Source organism: Dipodomys merriami, unplaced genomic scaffold (genome assembly GCF_024711535.1).
Source record: "Dipodomys merriami isolate MVZ:Mamm:240054 unplaced genomic scaffold, mDipMer1.0.p SCAF_584, whole genome shotgun sequence".
Classification (NCBI taxonomy): Eukaryota; Metazoa; Chordata; class Mammalia; order Rodentia; family Heteromyidae; genus Dipodomys; species Dipodomys merriami.
Window position 1 is genome coordinate 379530 of NW_027206162.1, and position 11047 is coordinate 390576.

Consider the following 11047-nt stretch of genomic DNA (forward strand, 5'->3'; position numbering starts at 1 on the left):
CCTATCCCCATGAGGAAGGAGATTTCTTCACTCTGTTGAGTTTTGCAGCTGGGGAAACTGAGGCACAGAGAAGCAAGGTGATCTACTTATGACCTCAAGTTCACCGGAAGCTCAGCCGGACTTCTCTTCCATGCTCAGTAGGACAATGGGTCCTATTCAGTCCACTTCTTGTGGTGGGAAGTCCACTTCTTGTCAGTCGTGGGGCTTGAACTCTAAGCCTGGGCACTGTTCCCAAGCTCCTCAGCTCAAGGCTAGTGCTCTACCACTTGAGCCCACAGCACCACTTCCGGTTTTCTGGTGATTCTTTGGAGATAAGAGTCTCATAGTTGTTCCTGTCCAGGATGGTTATGAACCATGATCCTCATATCTCAGCCTCTTAGAATTCTAAGCCACCAGCCCTGACTTAAGTGTAATTCTGACTTTCTTTCTCTCTCACACACACAGGAACTGGTTGAATGGGTGCTGGAGGAGGTGGTCCAGAGATTCCATGTGGCTGGAACCCAAGGTGGCCCCCTCATTCTGGGGGTGGGCTTTGGGTCACGAGCTGTCTCGCTCTGCCTGTTGAAACAGCTCCATGAGGTAAGCCCCTCGTTGCCCTGGCTAGACTGTGATGGTTATTCATTGTCCATCCAGCCTTACTTGACTTAGTATTATTTTCGACATCATTTTGTGGTGCCTCTCCAAAATTATGATACATAGTTATGGAATGAAAATATAATGCCATCTTAAGAAAGTCATTTAGGGCTGTGGGAATGTGGCTGCATGGTAGGTTTATTGCCTAGCATTCATCAAACCCTGGGTTCAATTCCTCAGTACTGCATAAACAGAAAAACCTGGAAGTAATCTTATGCCACAAGTGGTAGAGTACTAGCCTTGAGAAAAAATAAAAAAGAAGCTGGGGAATAATTCCCTAGCCCTAAGTTAAGCCCCTGGACTAACAAAAACAAAACACATTTAGTAAATGCAAAATAAAGAACCCATACTTGCCTTGGAATATATAATTGCTCCTTCCATGCTGACACCTGAAAATAGTCCCTAATTCATGTACTTTACTTATATTAGGATACTGTGTTAAAAAAAAAAGTTTTCTTCATTAGGTCACATCAATTAATGCCTGGAATGTGCTTAGATGTCAGGTGAAGATTAATTCTGGAAATTCAACGATTCTGGGCTTTTGTGTGGTCACTGCTAATCAAAAAGATAAGGGTAGTCAAAGTGTGATTTGGAAATCACAGTCATTGCACCAAAAATTCAGAGGCTAATTAACATTTGTGATAGAAGAGAAGGAATAACTCCAGATGAAGGAATAAAATAGTAAATAAAGTATTCCAGAAACTGTTCTAGGGAACCCTTTTTGGTTATTTAAGAACTAGTTATCAATTAGGCTTACTCCTCATTGACTTTAGCATTCTAAATCTTAGGCTGGTTCTTAATCTCTGTGTGATAAATATATCTCCTTCTATGCTGTTCTTTCATACCTGATCTCCTTTGCTTTCTAAAAATCTCAGTCTTCTATATTTCTCTATGAACATTTCCTGATACTATACATATACTGATGCCAGAAGATGCTAATGTAAGGGTCCCATAGCTCATGAGTCATTAATGTAACAACCTGAAAAGGAGGACATATTTATGGCTAACTCAAATTTTCGGAAAAGCTGCAATGTCATCATTTGGTTCAAATTTCCATTCTTTGTCTACATAGTGTCATCCATTACACATAAATGTGAATATGAGATGGGTGCTGATGGCTCACATCTGTAATCTTAGCTACTCAGGAGATTGAGACCAGAGGATTGTGGTTCAAAGCCAGCCTGATCAGGAAAATCCATGAGACTCTTATCTTCAATTAACCACCAGAAAACCAGAAGTGGTGCTGTAGGTAAAGTGGTAAATAGTTCAACTTGACCTGAAGAGCTGATGGACAGTGCCCAGAAACAGAGTTTAAGCCCCATGACCAACAAAAAAGATATGAGTTTAAGTTTCCTCAAAATAAAGACAATGTCAATAATCTTCCCAAGCAGAAGAAATAATTCCAAAAGTTAAAATGTAAGTTATGGCTTATTTGCTGTACATATTCTCTTCTTTTAAAAATTATAAATTTATTAGTTTTACAATAAATTTCAACTAATATTTCTTGTTTCAAAAGATAAGTCCATACAGTTGATATCACTTAGCTTTCTTACGATCTTAGATCAAAAGCCAATCCAGGCAGGGTCATCTGTCAAAATCTTATCTATAATTAAACACCAAAAAAGCCGTAAGTGCAGTTTTGGCTTAAGCTGTAGAGTACTAGCTTTGGGGGCATGTGGGCAGGAAAGACAACTGTTCAGGGACAGGGTCTGCCCTCTCGATTCAAGCCCCAGAACCAGCACAAACTAAACAAACAAGGACAGAGAAATAACCCCACATATTTCTTTGGGACCATAGGTAAAGAAGTACTGATCTGAGAAGAGGCTTCTTTTGCTGATAATACTCACTGGTTCCTGCTTTTCTGGAATCCTTATTTCTATGGAGAACTCAGGAACAGATTAAAGGAATTGATAACTGACTCCTGGAACAAGATAATCATCTCAGGGGAGAAATATCCATCCATAAGACACTTTAAAATCTCCATGTCTTTGTTTCTTTTCATTAGAACACTTTTAAAACAATGTCATTTCCTTTTGTTCTATGCTGGTTTTCAAATGGCACATTATTTCTTTTGTAATAGTCTCTACTAGAAGTTTACAGAAAAGTTTTATATGATTAAAGAACACACTCAAAAAAGTCAAGGACAGAGTATCCTTCTAATCTTGGGATTCTGTTCTTGTACAGTTAAAGTAAAGCATACGTTAACTTGAACTTTGTCATTGCTCTATGTTCAATTCCTCTCCTAGGATCAGTTTCCACATCCAGTAACTGTTACTTCCAGTAACAATCGATGGTGCTGCTTGAGGTATAATGAATGTTTTCTGGGTTCACTGTAATAACACAAGGATACCTTTGGACCTGAGGTAACACGTGTTTCAGAGACAACTTAATTAAGAGAAAATATGAAATTTATATTTCTTATAAATTCATTATCCATGAGTACATTGAGTTCAAACTTTGTAAGTTCTCTTTAAATGAAGACGAGTTTTAAATGGGAAGAAGGTTCTCAGATCATTCTCTTTGTGAGTGTATTTGCTGCGCATTATTTCCCAAGTGTACATGAGTTAATAGTAAGAGAAAATATAGCAATAATAGGAGAAAGAGAAGTGCTGTGTTTAAGTATAAGGGTTCAATACAATATAGAAGATTCTACAAATAACACAACATTGAAACAATAAAGCCCAGTATGTAGATTTATGGGAGTGATATAGGGAAAGCATTACTCCTAAGTGAAACACTAAGTATGAGGCCACTCCCTTTCTAAATCACACTTACTAATCATGCAAATTTGTTAAAAGTAAATGGAAGAATAATTCTGCTTCCAATGCAAGTCAGATATAAGAGCCTGGACTTAACTGGAAAAATAGTCCATCTTGAGAGAGCAGGGATGATACTAGCAATGAACTGGTGGCTACGATGACATTTCTTTTTCTTTACTTATATATACTTTTTGTGGTGGTGGTGGTCTTGGCACTTGAACTCTGGGCCTGGGTACTGTACCTCTGCTATTCAGCTCAAGGCTAATGCTCTACCACTTGTGCCACAGTGCCACTTCCACTTTTCTTGTAGTTAATTGAAGAAAAGAGTCTCTGGGACTTTCCTAGTCGATCTGGCTTTGAACTCCAATCCTCAGATCTCACCGCCATTCGGTTTAACACTCAGCATATGTAATGTGTATGTTCATCTATCTTTATATGAATTCTTGAGTTAAAAATGTGGTATACAGCTTAGACTTTACACTAACAAAAATGTTTTTAATTTAAAAGTTCATATTACTGGATAAATAAAACCTAAGTATGTAAAGGAGTCTGGGAAGCTCAGTTTGCATCCAGCCTGGGCAGAACAGTCTTTGTGACTCTACCTATAATTAACCAGCCAAAACCTGGATTAGAAGAATGGCTCAAGTGATGGAATACCAGTCATGAGCAAGACTGATCAATAAGAGCTTGGGGCTTTTGCATACATACATACAAACATACTCACACATAGAGGCACTTACATGTGCACACATGAATACAAACATGAAACAACTCTCAGAACATGTAGAAAAGTTAGAAAACAATATAAAATATGTCCTGAGTAAGACTAGAATCAAGTGATAATTGTTAAAATTAGAATGTCCTCAAGTGAATTACCTTAAAAAATGTTTGAGACTATTACATAGGTAGGGACCAGAGATAGTAAGAGAATCAAGTAATCATTATTAAAGGGATCAGATCCACGGAGGAATGAATCAGAGACCCCACAGGTGCATCTGAAAATGTTCATATCTTGTATAAAATGTTAGAACATCTTTGAAAATAGTAGATGAACAGTCTGAACAGTCAGTCTAATGGATAATATCACTGGAGAAGTTCAGGATTACTAGTCTGTATCTAGATTAAATCAAGAAAATATGGCAGAGCAATGTGATAAAAGGTTAGAATTCTAGCACTCAGACCAAGACAGGAGATTAGAGAGTGGAATTACATAGTGATAGCTTCCCTGAACCAAGGAGTATAATTTTGTCTTAATAAAACAAGCCATTCAAGAAAGGAATACAGGGGCTGGGAAGGTTGCTCAGTGGTAGAACGCTTGCCTTGCATGGCTGAGGCCCTAGGTTCGATTCCTCAGTACCACAGAAGCAAAAAGTAAAAAAGGTGGAAGTGGCGCTGTGACTCAAGTGGTAGAGTGATAGCCTTGAGCTGAAGAGCTGAGGCACAGCACCCAGGCCCAGAGTTCAGGCCCCACCACAGGACCCCCCAAAAAAAAATGAAAGAAAGGAATACACAGTAGGCAGATTGGGCTAATTTTGTCATTATGTTTTGAGAAGTCATGTTTCTTATTGAAATGCATCTCATATATAATCATCTGTTCAGTTTTAAATGCTCTCTTCATTACAGAACATTCCTAGATGCAAAATGGCTTATGAATCCCATCCAAAATCTGAAAAAGTAAGTAATCATTCTGTTGGATTCTAAAGAAATAATGAAGTATTACAAGGTTAAGCCTGGAAAAATAACAAATTAAATCTAATGTAAGACTTTGTAGATCTTGCTAAATTAGAATTTAGATTTCAAATAAATATTTTGGTTTTGTTTGTGATTTCATAATCTATAGGATAGTACAAAAATTCTTTTTATGTAGATGGTTTAATTGACAAATTCACAAATGATTCTGGCATTCTATTTGCCTAGAATATTCATTCAAGAATGTTATAATTAGAAATTAGTTAATAGATAATTCCAATAGTTCATGTATTAAATGATAATGTGAATAATGTAGACAGAATTGCCAACAAATGGATTGTATTAATTTATAAATTTAGAAAAAGAGCAATTTTTTGAGGCTTTGGTATAACTTGGTATGAAGAGAATAATTCTGTGAGATCCTCTTTCTTCTACCTATATGTAACACAGGAAGCAATTCCCTTAATTACGTGCTTCCGTACACAATGAGAAAAATGCGAGGTTTGGGGTTTGTTTTAATTTTTGTTTTGTTTTATTGGTTTGTCCTAGGGCTTGACCTTTGGGCCTGGAAACTGTCTCTGAGCCTGTTTTTGCTCAAATCTCATGCCCTACCACTCCAAACTCAGTGCCACTTGTGTTTGGCTTTTTCTGAGAAGTTTATGGGAGATAAGTATCTAAGGAACCTTCCTGCCTGGGTGGGCTTTGAACTGTAACCTTCCAATCTTACCATCCTGAATATCTATGATGGTTAAAAATGTATAAATATAAATAATATTTGTAAGTGTTCTGATCTCAAGAATATCAGTGGGAGATAAATTCATGTAACCCAGTTTATTGTGGTGTTCTTTCCAGAACAAGGAGGGCATCAAATTAACAGAGGTGTAGTATTTTTTCACAATAGAGATAAGGTATATTTTATGCAACTTATTTTTTAATTTAATTTTATTGACAAAGTGATGTACAGTGGGGTCAAAGTAATTGTAAATTAGTGAATACATAACTCATTTTTCTCATAATTTTTCTTCACCCTAATACCCTCACAAGTTGTAATGTACATTTCCAACATAATGTCTTGTGCGTATTGTTATTGCATTGTTTTGCCCTTTGTCCTTTGTCTCGCCATTAAGTTGTTCCCTATCCCTTCCCTAATTAAGGGATATATATATATATACAACACACAGGGTACCAAAATCAAATACAGCAGGGGATAAACCATAGGGGGAAAATCCAAAGAAAATAGAAATCACATAGTACATTAAAAAAAAACAATCGCAAATAAAAATCTCTGTTTCCATATCTTAGAGTTCATTTTGCTCAGCATCAGATTATATGGTCATATATACGTATAACAAAGCCACTGGAAAATAATAGTTTCATGGACAAAATATCATGAAAACTATACGTTAAGTGTTTTGATGGTAAAGGTGGAATTAGGATTGGTGAGTTCATGATTCTGATAAAGTAATTTCAAAAGAGTTTTAAAATTATGACAGGTAAAATTTAATTGTGCAAACTTTTTAACATCTTAGCCTATTAAGAAAATTTAAACTTGCCTGGGAAAATAGGCTTTCATGCAAAGAATCCATGGAGACTAAGCTGAGAGGGAGCAATGTGGGTGAAGATGGCTCATTTTCACAAAAAACAAACAAATCTCAGAAACCTTGCAATAAATCCTGTAGGTTCCTTTGAGAATTGTCCTTACCCAGGAAATGTACTCTCACTGTGTGAAACAAGGTTGTAGTGGAATTTAAATTCAAAATTCTTAAAAAAAAATAAGGCATCAAAATTTGTGAATTGCCAAGCAGTAATTCTCTGAAAAACATAATTTGGGTCAAAATATTTAGGGAGAAAGTGTTCTCCACAATGAAAGAAGGTATTGGGTTTACACTTTTCTGCTTGTAATACTTTCCATAATGTCTTTGCACGTGAAGCAGTGAAACAGAAAAAAATCTTATTGGATACTTCAAACCAATGATTTCACATTTCTAAGTAGCTCACAAAATATAATATCCTTATTAACATGAGATAGTGAAGACTTTCCTTATTACATAAGCCAAAAAGGTTTGGAATCAGAAAAGAAGTAAGCAAATTGAAAAGGAAAGAAAAGGCGTTCTTAGAAGCCCTACCTAAGCATATTGGCTCCAACAGTGGAGGGAGGCCAAAACTTTATGATATAGATTGTGATAATATTTTTGGTACCTAATGTGATTTTACAGAGCTTATTTGGCTCCTTAATGCAGAACAGATTGAATGAAAACATGACAGTAAATTCCACATCCAAATAAATGAGCTTTAAAAGAGAAACCATCAACATGTAGCAGTGAGGGAGGCCGAATAGTCCTTCAGCTTCACTAGACTTGAAGTCCAGAAGCTGTGATTAATTGGAAATCAGGCAAGAGCTAAGAGGAGGACATCAAAGTAGAACACAGAAGTATTGTCCTTTGTAACAGACACAGTCATTCAAGGTATGGGTGATTTAAATCTGGTCGCCTTAGTAAACCTTGTTGAGCAAATGAAAGACCAAGAAAAAAATAATCGGTTGAAATCATTTTGCAACGAGTAACTTCCTGTTCCCGATATGGCATCAAAGGAGAATACTGAAAGAGAAGATAAAAGTGGAGTATTCTTCGATTTCCTCTAAACATCTTGTTAGCAAAATATATCTTTGAGTTTAGAAGTGTTTGAACCAAAAAGTGGTGGAGTACTTATTTTTGTGGGCACTTTAAACACAGGAAGACTTTAAAGGTAAAAGAAAAAAGAAAACGAATAGCTAAATATTTGTGATCACAGCTTCTTGGACTGGTTTTTTGGAGACAAAGATTTACATTAGAGTTTGTCCTCATTAACATAGATGTTGGGTTTTCATGGCAACCAAATACAAGTGTAAAGTTTAATGGCTCGCTTGGACAAGTAAACAGCATGACAGAAAAAAATGGCAAATAATATTTAGTGAATTACTTCGACCAATTATTTTCCAGAACAAAGAAGAAAGATATAACTCAAAATCACTTGACTGAAAAGTACGAGAAAAGAGTAGTGAAGAGAGATGAGCGAAAACATAGAGGACTGTTTTGTTTCCAGTGGAGCACTGGGTTCTTGATCTTGTTTCTTCCATTCTATTCACAAGCTATCAAGTGTGTCTCAGGACTGGAGTATCCAGTTCAGAAAAAGAAAACTCGCTGAAGAAAATATTTGCAGCAGATATAGGTGATTTATAACCTTAGACAATCTATTTAAATCTGTTCAAAACTCTCCCCTGCCCCAAACTGCTCTTTCGAACAGCTTTGTTTGCTTTTCCAAAGACTGCACTTCATTAACTATTTAAAATTTTGAGAGGTCATATTCAACAATCTAGGGATTACTGTTTGGTTGCGATTTCTGTGTGTTTTTGTTTTTTTTGTTGTGTTTTTTTTAACTGAATTTCAGAAGGTTTGCAAGTGTGTTACAATAAAATATGTCCATCTAATTGTCCAATGCTACTGGATTAGAGTCACTCCTTCTATCATTCTCAACCAACCCCTTCTGCAAGATTAATTTCAGATTTACTAATTCCTTTATCCCATGTGTACATTGAGCATTCTAGCTGTACTTGCTCCTTGTTCTATTTTTCATTCATTCTATGTCTTTACTATTATTCCTCTCTGGTTTCAAATTCGTGATAGTCATTCTGTTAAACTGTTGGTTAATATTTTGAAAGTTTTATATACATTCCATGGAGTTTCAATCCTGCAAAAACTTGAACTGATGTCAGTTTATATTTCCATAAATCACTCATCTGCAATAACAATTTGCAAGACTGGAGACGTGAAGCCCCTAGACATGATTTTATTCTCATCGATTTGGAAGATGAATCTTTAGTAAACAAGAAAGTATAAAAATGGCTTAGAATGTATTCCTAACTACCAGTTTTTATAAATGGCTTTGTACAATGGTTTTTGATTATTTTATTTTACATGGGATAATATTTTCTACTACCTATAAGTTTTGGAAAAAGAAGGAAGCTTCGATTTACTAGTATAGAGGAATATGATAGAAATAGAAGACAGATTTTATGTTTGTCACATCTCTGATGAGTACCCATATTTAAGGCTTAAATTTATATTTCTTCCTATGTTAGACAGATAGGGAAAACATAAAACAACATATGCTAAGGCAAATATTTGTGACTTTTTAAAATGTACCTTATTAAGTAATGAAATTTACTTTATTAGCTAGTTTGGGTTTGAATTATGGGAGGCTGATCTATTAACACATTTCTGGAAGGCACATATTGAACAACACAAATGCTGGTGGGTATTATTTCTACACTTTAATGAATGGTTGAACCTGTTTGGCATTAGTGCTGGGTAAATAAATCAACTCTGTTGTAACTTGCTCCCTACACATGAAAAACTTGTAATGTCACTAAGTATCATCTACTTGTCAAATGTTATTTTTGCGAATGTGATTTTAAAAAGTTTATTTGAAAAGGAATACACTTTCAGGAGATTAAATGTAGGTTATCATTGGTTTGAGAATGACAACATTTTTTACTATAAAACCAAGTTTTACTGAAGTACCAGTGTTTTGAAGCACTAAGGATCTTCTCAATTAATGTTTTACTGTATTATATTTGATCTCTAAGTCAAATTTACCTAGCCTTGGTAGACCAATTATGGATCTATCGTTTCAGGAACTATTTTTTTGGCCTACTTATGCTGGACTGAAATTTTTCATTAATCATTAGAGGAAGGGTATTAAAAAATCCTGTGACATTTGTGATTTGTTCACTCATATGGCCTGGTCATTTGTAAATTGAAAGTTTGAATTACTGTACTTTCTCTCAGATTTTGTGATCTCATTTTTAAATTTTTTTAAAATTTCTTTTTTAAAATTTTTTTTAAAATTTTTTTTGGGTCCAGTTGTGGGGCCTGAACTCTGGGCTTGGGCTCTGTCCCTCAGCTCTTCAGCTCAAGGCTAGCGCTCTACCACTTGAGCCACAGTGCCACTTCTGGCTTTTTCTTTTTGCTTATGTGGTGCTGAGGAATCCAACCCAGGGCCTCATGCATGCAAGGCAAGCACTCTACCACTGAGCCACCTTCCCAGCTCTGTGATCTCATTTTTAATTTTAAGTTGCCTTGCATTTCACAATTGCTTACTGTCTTAAGCAATTGGGTCCCTGAAATAGGAAATGAAAAATTGAGATGGGTCTTCAATTACTTTTTGTTGGCATGTTACAAGGGCCTAGAGGAGAAGTCTTGTCCTTGTTATATGATGATGGGAGCTGGGATCCTAGGACCCGTGGGTCCTGCAGAAGAATAATACATTTTAGACATCATATTGGGTATAATCAGTAGGAATGCTTCAGAAATATGTTGAAAAACAGTTTGAGACCAGAGAGTTAAAATCCCTAATAGATTACAGAAAAACAACATCTTTTTTTTACCATGTGAATTCAGAAGATCAAGAACACTTAGTAGGTATCACAGGTTTATACCGAAGACATTGCATTGATTCTTTTTATATTCTAATATATATTCTAAACTGAATTATTTATATTCCAATCTATTTATTGGCATAAATATCAATTTGTCAAATTATCAATTAATTCTAGTAAGATTCACTGTGTGAAACACTGTGATTAAAACATTACCAATTTAAGGCCTAATATCGAGGAGAAACCTATGGACTGCTGTAGAGAGCTGTGAGAGGCCGCACCTGGAAGATGGTGCCAGCTTCCGCCCTCTGCCTTCCCGATGGCGAGTGCTCTCGTGGTAAACAACTCCTGATATGGCTAAGGCAAAGAATCTGGCTTGCTTCTGCGCACCTGAACCTATTGGTGGTTCCCACGTGGCGTATCAGGGTTGGCTACCCAGCGGGTACTTAAGGCTGTGGGGAATTCTCCCCGGGGTTGGGGTCAGAAGATTACAAAAAGGTCCTGAATAAACTGCAGAGAGAAGAGTCCGGTGTCACGTCTTCCTTGCTGG

General features: G+C 36.1%; 1 long non-coding RNA gene across 1 annotated transcript; it reads left to right on the forward strand.

Annotated features, from left to right (window-relative positions):
- The first annotated feature begins 2885 nt into the window (after positions 1–2885).
- On the forward strand, positions 2886–8327 carry LOC138813094 (uncharacterized). The gene is made up of 3 exons (XR_011367723.1): positions 2886–2996; positions 5016–5066; positions 8060–8327. It is a non-coding gene; the product is annotated as an uncharacterized lncRNA (long non-coding RNA).
- The last annotated feature ends 2720 nt before the right edge of the window (positions 8328–11047 follow it).